Raw genomic sequence first — 13287 nt, forward strand, 5'->3', positions numbered from 1 at the left:
CGTGTACTACCCTTTGCGATCCCATGGATGGCAGCACACCAGGCTTCCCTGTCCATCACCAACTCCCGGAGCTTACTCAAACTCATGTCCATCAGATCGGTGATGCCATCCAACCATCTCATCCTCCGTCATCCCCTTCTCCTGTCTTCAATCTTTTGCAGTATCAGGGTCTTTTCCAATAAGTCAGTTCTTTGCATCAGATGGCCAAAGCATCAGAGCTTTGACTAGACAGACCTTTGTAGGCAAAGCAGTGTCTCATTTTAATATGCTGTCTAGGTTTGTCATAGCTTTTCTTCCAAGGAGCAAGCTTCTTTTAATTTCATGGCTGCAGTCACCATCTGCAGTGATTTTGGAGCCCAAGAAATGAAAGTTTGTCACTGTTTGCATTGTTTCCCCATCTATTTGCCATGAAATGATGGGACTTGATGCCATGATCTTAGTTTTCTGAATGTTGAGTTTTAAGCCAGCTTTTCACTCTCCTCTTTCACTTTCAACAAGAGGCCCTTTTGTTCCTCCTCACTTTCTGCCATAAGGGTGGTATCATCTGCGTATCTGAGGTTATTGATATTTCTCCCAGCAATCTTGATTCCAGTTTGCGCTTCATCCAGTCTTGCATTTTGCATGACTTCATAAAAGTTAAATAAGCATGGTGATAATATACAGCCTTGACATATTGCTTTCCTAATTTGGAACCAGTGTATTGTTCCATATCCAGTTCTAACCGTTGCTTCTTGACTTACAGATTTTTCAGGAGGCGGGTAAGGTGGTCTGATATTCCCATCTCTTTAAGAATTTTCCACAGTTTGTTGTGATCTACAGAAAGGCTTTGGTGTAATCAATAAAACAGAAGTAGATGTTTTTCTGGAGCTCTCTTGCTTTTTCGATGATTCAGCAGATGTTGGCAATTTGATCCCTGGTTCCTCTGCCTTTTCTAAATCCAGCTTGAACATCTGGAAGTTCACAGTTCATGTATTGTTGAAGCCTCGCTTGGAGAATTTTGAGCATTACTTTACTAGCATATGAGATGAGTACAATTATGTGGTAGTTTGAGCATTCTTTGGCATTGACTTTCTTTGGGACTGGAATGAAAACTGACCTTTTCCAGTCCTGTGGCCACTGCTGAGTTTTCCAAATTTGCTGGCATATTGAGTGCAGCATCATCTTTTAGGATTTGAAAAAGATCAACTGGAATCCCATCACCTCCACTATCTTTGTTCATAGTGATACTACAATAAAGTAATTTTATTTAATTTAAACAACCAGACAAAGAAGCCCAGAACACAGAAACTTGCTAGGAATAAAGAGGGACATTTTATAAACAGGAAAAGGCAATTACTCAACTACTGTTTCTTGCAAAAAGGCATAAGTAAACATTTTAGAGAAAAAAAAAAATTCTCCATGTTGATTGGTTTGTTGGATACTTGGATGTGTATGTTTGTCAAAACCATCAAACTGTACACTTCAAATGGACACATTTGTTGCATGTAAACTATAGCTCATGAGTGCATGCTTAGCCACTAAGTCGTGTCTGACTCTTTGTGACCCCATGGACTGTAACTCACCAGCCGCCTCTGTCCATGGGATTTTCCAGGCAAGAATACTGGAGTGGGTTGTCATTGCCTTCTCCAGGGGGTATTCCTGACCCAGGGATTGAATCTGCATCTCCTGCTTTGGCAGGTGGATTCTTTACCATTGAGTCAGCTGGGAATAAAATTAAAAGAGAAAAAAGCAACATTTGCCAAATGAACCATAAGTAGTCTAGAGTTGTATTATAGCATAGTGATGTAGGATATTTGCTCTTTGGCCAGACTGCTAGGGGCTAAATACTGCCTCTACTCCTTACCATATGTAAAATTAAAGGGAACTTTTCTGCACCTCAATTCGTCTTTAAAACTCTCATTGTCATAGTTAAATCATGGTTGTGAGGATTAAATGAGTGCATACAAATTAAATGCTTAGAATAGTGTCACACTAAGAGCTCAATAGATACGTAGCTATTGCCAGAAGTGTATTCTTTGCTTAACCTGACTAACAGTAGATGCTTCTGACAATTTATAACATGACTTTAATATATCAAAAGGAGAAAGCTAAGAGGAGGAGGAGAAGAAATTTGTAATAGCACTTTATTGCAAGTCAGGTTTTAAACGAGGAATTATTTAAAATTGGTTTGCTTGTCTAGATTGTTAGTTTGAGCAGCGACAAATGCCTTTCTGTAATTCATTTGCTGGGTTGGCATACACCCTGCGGGGAAAGACGGCAGCCAAATACAGTTCAGAATTGTTGCCAAGAACGCTTGTAACTTGATTTGGAAATTCTTAGGAGGAACCTCTGGGCTTTCTTTACACACAGGAGGTACTTAATGAGTACATTTGAATAAATTAATGAATGAAAGAGCGTGGGACTCATTCTGGGTTCGGGACACTAGTGATCCTGCTTTATAACTCTTCAAAAGAAAAACCCAAGAAGAGAGCAAAATATACGTTGGTCCCAAAGGGCCTTGTTTCTTTAAGAACCTTCTTGAAGTACTGTGTAGCTCTACTATTTCCACTGTAAGATTTAGAAGTAGCCCTGCTAATTGCTGTCCTAATGAGCAATGATCTCTAAATAATTTTTATCTTGCGCCTCATCGATAAAATGTTTATCCACCTCATATTTGTGCATTTATTTATTCATAACTTATATATATTTACCTACCATGGTAACATAGCATGCATAACTCATATAAAATATAAATTGAAGAGAATGAGATGAAGACAAATAATATTTTTATATATGATATTGCTAATTGTAGATGACTCCATATTACTATTCGGAGAAGGCAATGGCACCCCACTCCAGTACTCTTGCCTGGGAAATCCCATGGGCAGAGGACCCTGGTAGGCTGCAGTCCATGAGGTCGCGAACAGTTGGACACAACTGAGCGATTTCCCCTTCTCTTTTCCCTTTCATGCACTGGAGAAGGAAATGACAACCCACTCCATGTTCTTGCCTGGAGAATCCTAGGGACGGGGGAGCCTGGTGGGCTGCCATCTATGGGGTCGCACAGAATCGGACACGACTGAAGCGACTTAGCAGCAGCAGCCATATTACTATGAACTACTATTTCAAGGCCAAATGTACACTTAGGTTTGAGTATTACTTTCAATGATAATGGCCATAAATGCACATTTCAAGTGGTCTTCTTGTAATTGTGAACTTTCTTTTCGTTTTCTGTTAAAACTATTTATATGCTCCCAGTTTATACCCTAGACTGTGACTGACAAGAACTTCCACTAGGAGTCAGAACGCACATACCAGCACTCACTTTTTGCTGTTAAGTCGTATGCTCTTAGCATTGTTTTAAATCTTCATTTTCTTAGACATATTTTCCATCTTTTTGCCTCATTTCATAATGCTTAGTTTAAATAAAACTGGATAACATGATTTATGAATTCACTTAGTTGGGTCCATATACAATGCAGTATATCATGGAACTGAAATGGGATGAAAAATGAGGGACTCACTGTTAAGCACTCTGCCTTGGGACATGGCATGACAAGTGACTGATATGTGCCTCAGTAAAGGACTAATGCAAATCTATCTATCTATTCATATATATCTTAGTAAAGATTAATTTAGATCTAATTTTACATAAAATTAAATACGAATGAGGGCATTAATATTTTCTTCTGGCTCCTTTATAGATCACCTTGCTGATTCACTGGGGTTCCTGTAGCCTCCTTGAGCAACCTGTCAGGAAAGAAGAGAAACCTCAAAGGTAGTGGGTATGAATTTGCAGCCCAGACCTGTATGTAATAATGTATGTCTTTGTTCTGTAACTGAACTTGACTAATAACTTACTTCCCATTTTGACCTAAAAGCAGAAAACGTAATATGCTCACTTTTTTTTGCAAACTTAGTAAAATTTGTGATTATTGAGACATTTTAGATCTTTCTCCAGCTCAGTTCAAAGATTCCCTCCTCCTTCTCCATGAAGTTTCATCTAAGATCTAAAGACAGAAGATGAGATGAAAGGACAAAGGGCCAGGGGCCAGGAAGGAAGTGGTTGTCAGGATGGTACCACAGGACCTAATCCTCAGTCATCTTCCTTGGACATCGGTGACACTCACCCTGCTGAGATTTCCTGTCCTGTCTCACATGAGAGAAAGGGCAGCATCAAGAAAGATGACAGGATTTTGACTGGAGCAACTTATTGAATGGTAACTCCATTTAGTACATTTTAAAAATCTAGGGGGGAAGTAGTTTAGAAGGGGTAAATCAGCATTGCTCTTTGGAAGTGATAAGTATAAGATGTCTATTATGTATCCAAGGCAGATACCAAGCAGACTTTTGTATATGGCATTCTAGAGCTCAGAAGAGAGATTTTCCATTAAAATGTACATTTTGGAGCCACCAAAACATATAATTAATCTTTAAAGTCATGGGACTGGATTAGGTCGTCAAACTCCTAAGTTCCAAGGAATGAATGTGGACAGCACAGAGAAGCAATTCAACGACTGAGCCTTAAGGACTTTCTGTTAATAAATCAGGAAAAGTAGAAGATTCCAGACAAGGAAGCTTAAAACAAAGTGGCTAGTGAGGTGGGAGGCAAACAAGGATAGTTTTATGTACCAGAAGGCAAAGGAAGAAGAATTTCAAAGGGAGTGACTGATTAACTTTGTCAAATATAAATGAGAAACTGGGAGAGATGAAGACAGAGCTGATCTTCAGATTGGGTCACATGGAGGCTGTTGATATCTGATAGGAGTGATGAGAATGGGTTCCAGAAAAGCTAAGAGAGGAACTGGAGGAGTGAGTACAGAGAAGCCTTTTGCAAAGTTTTTCATAAAGAAGAACTCATAATTTGGGGAAGTGGCTGGAAGTTTATGTCAGGTCATGCAAACTTTTTATTTTCTGACTGTACCGTGCAGCATGCAGTATCTTAATTCCCAGACCAGGGAATAAACCCGCGTTCCCTGCAGTGGAAACATGGAGAGTCCGACCACGGGACCACCAGGGAATTTCTCAGTTTTTTTGGATAATGGCAGGTATTACAGCGTGTTGGTATGCTCGTGTTACTGCAGGAGGGCATGGCAACCCACTCCAGTATTCTTGCCTGGAGAATCCCGATGGACAGAGGAGCCTGGCGGGCTGCAGTCCATAGGGTCGCAAGGAGTCCGACCGGACTGAAGCGGCTGAGCACGCACGCACGCTCATGAAAATAGTGTGGTACATAGGGAATGATGATCAGAGAGGCTTGTACATCAGGGACAGTAAGGCTATGCTAATGATTGTCCCTTGAGGCAGTCAGCGGCAGCCCTCATTACAGCCCTCACGGAGAAGGTGCCCTTACCTGTGATAGTAAAACGCAGGAGAGGCGGGGAGCAGCAGTGGCCTCGAGGCGCCCTGCAGCCTGCCTCAGAGCCTGCCGTGGGCAAAGGCAAAGTTTAACATTATACAAAGCACAAAACTTTGTGCAAAGTAACATTATACACCAAAGTGCAATAGGGTAATATATTTTGTACTGTTTAGCCATGGTGTTTTTCACCCTGGTCATGCTCTTTTATCCCATTATTCTTTCCAACCAGACTTCGAGGCACCTCTTATTACCACCGAAGAACAGGGAAGGCGACAGGCGAAAAGCAAGTTTTGAAAGCCAACACTTTTGAGTTGAAAGAGTCTGACCTTTTGAATTATTTGAAGTTCTCGTGTAAAACTAAGAAAAAGGGTATACTTTCAAGAGATAAATCCCTGAGAAGGTGGAAGGGTCTGAGAACTACAGGGCAGTGACGGAGTTGCCTTAAGAGTAGCGCTATTTCTTCCACTGAAACGGAGTGGAAGGGAGGCTGGTCAGCATGTGGGCACTAGAGCTGGAAACCTGGTAGATTTGACTTGAGAAAGAGAGGAAATACCGGGCTGGTAGTCTTCTATGAAATACAATACATTCATCAGCTGAGAAGTTTAAATGAGATGAAACTATCTAGAATCAACAGATTAGGTAAAAATCACTTTGTGGAACTTCTATTTGAAACCAAATTTGACTATAAAAAATAAAATTGCATTTCTTATGCAACAGGGTCTTGTGGGCTAAAATGCTACCTACTATAGGAGAAGCCTGTCTATAATAAACGCAAATCACCGCAGAACCGGATCATCTTGAGGGGACAGATGGGAGAGAACTGGCAGACTCCGAAGTCAACCCCAACTTCAGATAAACTGCTGGGCAGTGATGCAACTGAGTGTGAGCAGACTGCTGAATGCTTTGCATTTTCTGGGTAGATGCAGGAGAGCCTATATCAGGAAGGAAACAGATGTCAACAGAGCCTTCTAAACTGCCACAGAGATCCAATTCTCTGAATCCCTGGAGAACACTAGGAAGGAGTGAAAATTTTAGTTAGAGCCCATTCTTTAGGCTCTGAATTTTTTTTCAAAGCTAGCAAGTCACCTTGCAGAGCGGTCATCAAGTAGCAGCCTGGGGTATGTGCTAGGCCATAGACTGTACTTTGGAAGAAGGGTTTAGACTCTATGGTAAAATCAGAGTCAACCACTTATTCCTGTAGAGAGATTATTTCAGATAGCTGTTAAACGTGACATCTGAAGAAAGCATTTTTCTCTTTCTTTGCCTTTGTGAAAATAGCATCTTGTTCTTAGCCAAGACCCTTACAAAGAGGCTATGGCTAAAACAACAGGGACCGTGCAGGCTTAGGTGGACTCAACACATCAGAGGGAGGCCCCTGACTCTGTGCAGCCAAAGTTTAGCCTACATTTTCTTGGACTGTTGATGCCAAAAGACTAGGCCATCACCATGAGGGGGAGTAGACATGGCTAGGGCTTTGTTTGCTCTCGGTAAACTCTAACAGCCATAAAGTTTGGTCTGTTGGGTGGGAGCAAGACTATTCCAATTCATGCCTTCTGTCCTGGCATAATTGTTAATAGTGTGCCCTTTCAAAGGTGTCAGAAGCTTAGACAAAGGATACAAGGCACCCAGTCTTGTATAAGCAAAGCCAACTCTTTACCTTTTATGCAAGAGATCTTTCACCAGAGCTTATTCTATGTGTGTGTATATATATTTGGCTATACCATGGCCTCCCCGATAGCTCAGTTGGTAAAGAATCTGCCGGCATTGCAGGAGACCTTGGTTCAATCCCTGGGTTAGGAAGATCCCCTGGAGAAGGGATAGGCTACCCACTCCAGCATTCTTGGGCTTCCTTTGTGGCTCAGCTGGTTAAGAATCTGCCTGCAATGCAGGAGACCTGGGTTCGATCCCTGGGTTGGGAAGATCCCCTGGAGAAGGAAAAGACTACCCACTCCAGTATTCAAGCCTGGAGAATTCCATGGACTATATAGGCCATGGGGTCGCAAAGAGTCGGACAAGACTGAGCAACTTTCATATCTTCATTGCAGCTTGTGGAATCTTTTTTGTGGCATGCAAACTCTTAGTTGCAGCATGTGGAATCTAGTTCCCTGATCAGGGGTCGAACCTGTGCCCCCTGCATTGGGAGTGGGCAGTGTTAGCCACTGGACTATCAAGGAAGTCCCCAGAGCTTGTTTTTGAAGAACAGCTTCAACCTTTATTATGGCCAATGTCCCCGGAGAAGAGCAAGAAAGGATGGCAGAAGTTTAGGCCAGCACTTGAAAGAGGAAAAGTCCTTTAAAATGACTGGTAATGCTAGTCAAGGGTGTTGCCTGCGATACTCACTTACTTAGGCTTAACCTTGGAGATAGGGGAGGAAATGTCACCCAGAGAAGCACAGGCTGCATTGCGTGATAAGGAAGTTACTGTTCTTGTGAAATAGATTCTCTATAGGAAACTGGTCCTCACTCTTTTGGAGACTGCCGACAAGGACAATCATACCTCCAGAAAAAGTCAGGTTTTTCCCAGAACACAAAGACTTATACAGACAAGATATATTTTGCAATATAAATCATTGATTCCTTGTTTTTGGTCCTTAGCCTTCTAGAATCACATTATTAAATTACTTTGCTAGTCAGCTAAGCCTCCGGGGAGGAGCTGTGCCCACAGAGAAAAGGAGGGGGAGGATATTGGGGTGGCAGACTGGGGAGGGGCAGTGGATTTTCAGATACAGAAGTCAGAACATTTGGGCATAGGGACCCAAGGACATTAACAACGGGTCTGAAGGAAAGCCTGATGAAATAAGAGCCAGCCCTCCAGCTCAGATCTCAGATGGTCCATAGGAAGTAAAGATTACCTGGGCTGGGGAAAAGGATGGGAGAAGAGAAAAAAGAAAGATGAGCAGGAAACCAGAGAGCTTGGGAGCTTCCGAGTCCCTGCTAAGGCCCAGAGTCCTCCACCGCCTTCCTTTCCTGAGCTGAGTTCTGAGATGGAACATAGGACAGCAATAGTTGGAGGGACCTGAGCGATGAAGAGTCAGTGCCTTGATTCTTCGATGGAGAGGAGGCAGAAGCTTTGTTGAGTTCCCTTCTTACCTTCCAGCATCCCTGAGCATTAAATAAAAGTGGCCCTTTGCATTATTTAACACATGTCTGATACAGAACCTTCCTGAGCTAAATGTGCTGAAAAGAGGTACAAAAATAGCTAAGTGTGAAGGGAAACCAGAAAAGCCTGTAGACAGGATGGGGCAGTAACCTGAGCAGAAACTTTAAAGGAATAAGACTTCTCAGCAAGGATGCCAGGAAGCAAACATAGATGGTGAAAACCAAGGACAAGATGCATGCCCACCCCCCTTGTCCCCTATGACCCGTCACCACTTGGGATCAACATCAAGGATGAGGGCACAGATAATAACAATAGTAGCAAGCTATCACTATTATAGTTTGCTATTATATTAATAGCTATTTTTACTATAGGGCTTTCTATAGGCCAAGCACTATTTGATGTAGTTTACCTATATTAACACATCTGCATGAAGTAGGTAGCCATTCCCTTCTCCAGGGGATCTTCCCAACCCAGGAATTGAACCCAGGTCTCCCACATTGCAGGCAGATTCTCTACCAACTGAGCTACCAGGGAGGCCCCAGCTTACATATATTAACATATTTAATTCTCACAACAACCCTATGATGTAAGTGCTGCTATAAAACCTGTTTTACAGACACACAGAGTTTGTGTGGAAACAGACACACAGAGTTTAAGAATAAAAATCCTGAATTAACTTAGATTAAGTAGAAATTATTGACATCAGTTTCATGATCTCTAGTCTATGACCAAAGAAAATATTTAAGTATATATATATTCATGTACATTTATGTGCGTATAAATGTATTATAACTAAATTTTCACACAAAGAGTTTTTAAAATATTTTTATTGATTTATTTGGTGGTGTCAGGCCTTTGTTTCTGTGTGTGGAATCTTCTCGTTATAGCAGGTAAGTTCTTAGTTGTGACATGCAGGATCTAGTTTCCCAATCAGAGGTTGAACCCAGGACCCCTGCCTTGGGAGTTCAGAGTCTTAGCCACTGGACCACCAGAGACTTCCCCACACAAAGATTTAAACTCACTAAATGGATGCCGAATGTGAACTTTTAATGAGATAATGTGTATAACAGATAATTGAGCAACAAAGTAAAAGCATATTTAGCACAAAAACACAGAAAAACTCAGTAATTTAAGCAATCCTGAAGGACAGGAAAAACTCCACAGTATAAACCTAGTCTTTCAACTTCTCCTCATTATCCCATTTATCAGCTACGTCCTGACTTCATGTTTCTCTTTTCATGGGCCTCTGTCATTCCAATGCTGCTCTTAACAACACCTTAAATTCTTTTTATGACATCCAGGTTTAGACCAAGTTCCTTGTGTTCTCTGTTCATCCTGACTTTAACATTACTGGATCCCAGAGGAAGAGGAAAGATGGAGGCTCCCAAGCCACTGAATATAGGTCCTGTCTCCCTGCCTTGACAAATACATCTTCACAATGACTCCCTGCCCTGACAAATATACCTTCAAGATCCAAAGACATATGTGACTGTGTGAGTTCCTAAGGATGAAAATTAGCAAAATAATGAAGACAAAATAATTTTTGTTACTGTACATCTGATTGCACTGTTAGTGAGCTATGTCAATGGATGGGTGACTAATAATGAAAAGCAAAATGTATAAATTATACAATTATTCAAAATGAATTTTCTTATCTTCATTTAAGCAAAATAATTGTATTGCAATTAATAAGATTTTTCACTTATTTTGTGTTCTATTGGTAGCAGTTATTCTAGATGATTAAAAGACAGTATGTACTTATATTCAAAGTGTACAAAGACAGAATATAGTTTTTTTAAAGTAAAGCAAAATTAGATAAAAACAAGGTCTTACTGTATAGCACAGGGAAGTATATTCAATAGTCTATGAAAAATTACCATGGAAAATAATATGAAAAAGAATTTACATGTGTAACTGAATCACTTTGCTGTACAGCAGAAATTAAGACAACATGATAAATTGACTATACTTCAATAAAATTAAAAAAAATTTTTTTTAAGATACCACCATGTTTCTGTAGATTCCAGTAGTTCTAACACCCTAATTTCATAGAACTCTATTGGATTGCAAATATATCCAAGGCAAAAAAAAAACACAAGGAAATTAAAATCAATGCAAAAAAATAAAATTAAAAGTATTTTCTATGTTTTCAAAGAGCTTTCCTTCTGAAATATCCAATATAACCTATTAAAATTATAAAGCAAATAAAATTTAAAATTAATATTAAATTTCTTAAAATTAATGAATACTAGTATCATTTGGACTTCCCATGTGGAGCTAGTGGTAAAGAACTTGCCTGCCAATGCAGGAGATAAAAGAGATGGAGGTTCCATCCCTGGATTGGGAAGATCCCCTGGAGAAGGAAATGGCAACCCACTCCAATATTCTTGCCTGGAGAATCCCATGGGCAGCTGATGGGCTATAGTCCATAGGGTTGCACAGAGTCAGACACAACTGAAGTGACTTAACATGCATGCATGCAATATTATTTAATTATTAAAATTTACATAATTCTCTTGATATATGTTAATACATTTAAAGCCACCCATAATTCTAGCATTCAGTTGTTATCTAGTTAAACTGGTATCGAAATTTCCATGACATCTAAAAGTAATATAAATCACTTAATACTCTAAAATGTTCCTCTGCCATCGTGCACAACAGCTGTGAATGCTATAACGGATGATTAATACTGGAAACTCAAATTGAGACATGAAAAGAAGAATCAAAATGTCTGCTATTATGGAAAATTGTAATTCAGGACTCCACTGCATTCTTATTGCTTGTGACAAAGGATACAAGTGAATTATGTCTTTTATCTTAGCTCAGCGATTTTCCTGCTTTAATCTTCACTGTACTCAAACCATTATTTGACCATAACAAGGAAATAGCCCACAAACATTCATGGCAATTAAGCATGGTTGACTTTAGTTTCAAGATTATGGGCTAGAAGAAAGGATATATAAGGAGGCTGCATGACGTTAGTCATGTGAGCTAATATTGAAGGTTACAAGTCATGTTACTCCATGAGAGGAAATATTTAGGGTGACGAGTCATACTACTCCATCTGGGAGCACCAGATCCCCAGAAACAGAGATGTATTTCTTTTCCCTAACTAACACAAAAATGTTCACATATACACAGATGTAGAGAAAAAATTAACCATCATTTACCTTCCACTTTATCACCATGGTTATGTGTTCTTTAACAAATGGGAGCAGTATTATAAATTATTGTTAAAATTTAGGAAAATAAGGTATTTGCCTTTTTGTTGATTTGCTCCCCAGTGTAGGTACCAAATTAATCTTCAGTTGAATTTCACAGAGCTCAGATGGGGCTGACCCTCTCTTCCTTGCCACAGTGGAGAAAATAAGAGTCAGCCATGGCCAGTCCAAGTACCCTCTCTCTATAGCTAAAAGGTTCAGTATGGAACATGTTTTGGGTCGGATGGACCAAAGTATCCCAGAAATTATTCACTGGACTTGTTGAGAAACATCAGTCTCTTTCCCCTGTGGAAAGTTTAAGCTAGCAATCAGGAGTGTGGGATCATCGATGGCCATCTTACCAGTCACACATCTGGTTCTGGTATGGAAAATCAGTCAGGCGAAAGCAAGCAACACCTAAAGAGAGGGTCAGAGCCCTGTGACTTGCTTGAGCTCCTGGCTACAACTGTGAATAATCCAAACACACACACAGAGCTAAAAGTGTAGCCAGAGCCCAACAGCATTACTGAAGGCTCTGGGCCCACATTTTAACGGGTTGGGGTTGGCTACACTTCTGGACTTACAGTTATATGAATCAATAAGTTATTTTTGCTTAAATTAAGACTGAGTGCATCTTGCAGACACTGATGAATACTTTGTTCATCTTAATCTTAAATACTTTTTGTTAATCTTATTAAATCACAGTTAAGATGATTAAGTATGGGTCATATAACAGATGAGTCTAGATACTACCTAGACATGGCAAACAGCAGGTGGAAGAGGTCTGTCCTCAGGGGTGGTATGAGTGATGCAAATTTACAACATCACAGAAAGTGTGCATTACAGACACTCTCCCAGATAGTTAGTAGTAGTGAGTTAACTGTGAAGCAAAGGTTAATTGGTTTCAGTTCAGTTCAGTTCCGTTCAGTCGCTCAGTTGTGTCCGACTCTTTGCGACCCCATGAAGTGCAGTACGCCAGACCTCCCTGTCCATCACCAACTCCCGGAGTTCACTCAGACTCACGTCCATCGAGTCCGTGATGCCATCCAGCCATCTCATCCTCTGTTGTCCCCTTCTCCTCCTGCCCTCAATCCCTCCCAGCATCGAGTCTTTTCCAGTGAGTCAACTTTTCGCATGAGGAGGCCAAAGCATTGGAGTTTCAGCTTTAGCATCATTCCTTCCAAAGAAATCCCAGGGCTGATCTCCTTTAGAATGGATTGGTTGGATTGGATTGGTTTAGTATCCTCAAATAATAGACATTTAAGAGTTCATTAGAGGTTTGAAAACAGTGAAAGTACAAGGGATGAATGACATCACATGACATGAAGAAGAAAGTCACTATTTCACTTTTTTTTTTTGGCTGTACTACAGGTTTGTAGATCTTAGTTCCTCAGCCAGGGATTGAACTCATGCCCCCACATTACAAGCACAGAGTCCTAACCACTTAACCATCAGGGAATTTCTAAAAGTCACCATTTCAGAACCTTTATCTCTGCTGCCAGCACCTTCTTGTTGGTTCACACCTTCCAGAGAACTCAAAATCCTGGACTTGTGAGACAAGTAGCAATATTCCAATTATCTTAAGAAATATAGTAGTTATTTTTAAAAATAGCAATCTTCATGAAAAATAATCTTTATAAAAAATAA

At 40.4% G+C, this 13287-nt stretch overlaps 1 long non-coding RNA gene across 1 annotated transcript in view; it reads left to right on the forward strand.

Annotated features, from left to right (window-relative positions):
- Positions 1–10277, forward strand: part of LOC106502463 — a 32347-nt gene extending 22070 nt beyond the window's left edge. Inside the window, exons 2-3 of the long non-coding RNA XR_001296059.2 lie at positions 3684–4199; positions 9739–10277. This is a non-coding gene — a long non-coding RNA (uncharacterized LOC106502463). The remainder of the gene's footprint in view (positions 1–3683; positions 4200–9738) is intronic.

Source organism: Capra hircus, chromosome 9, assembly GCF_001704415.2.
Source record: "Capra hircus breed San Clemente chromosome 9, ASM170441v1, whole genome shotgun sequence".
NCBI classification, from domain to species: Eukaryota; Metazoa; Chordata; class Mammalia; order Artiodactyla; family Bovidae; genus Capra; species Capra hircus.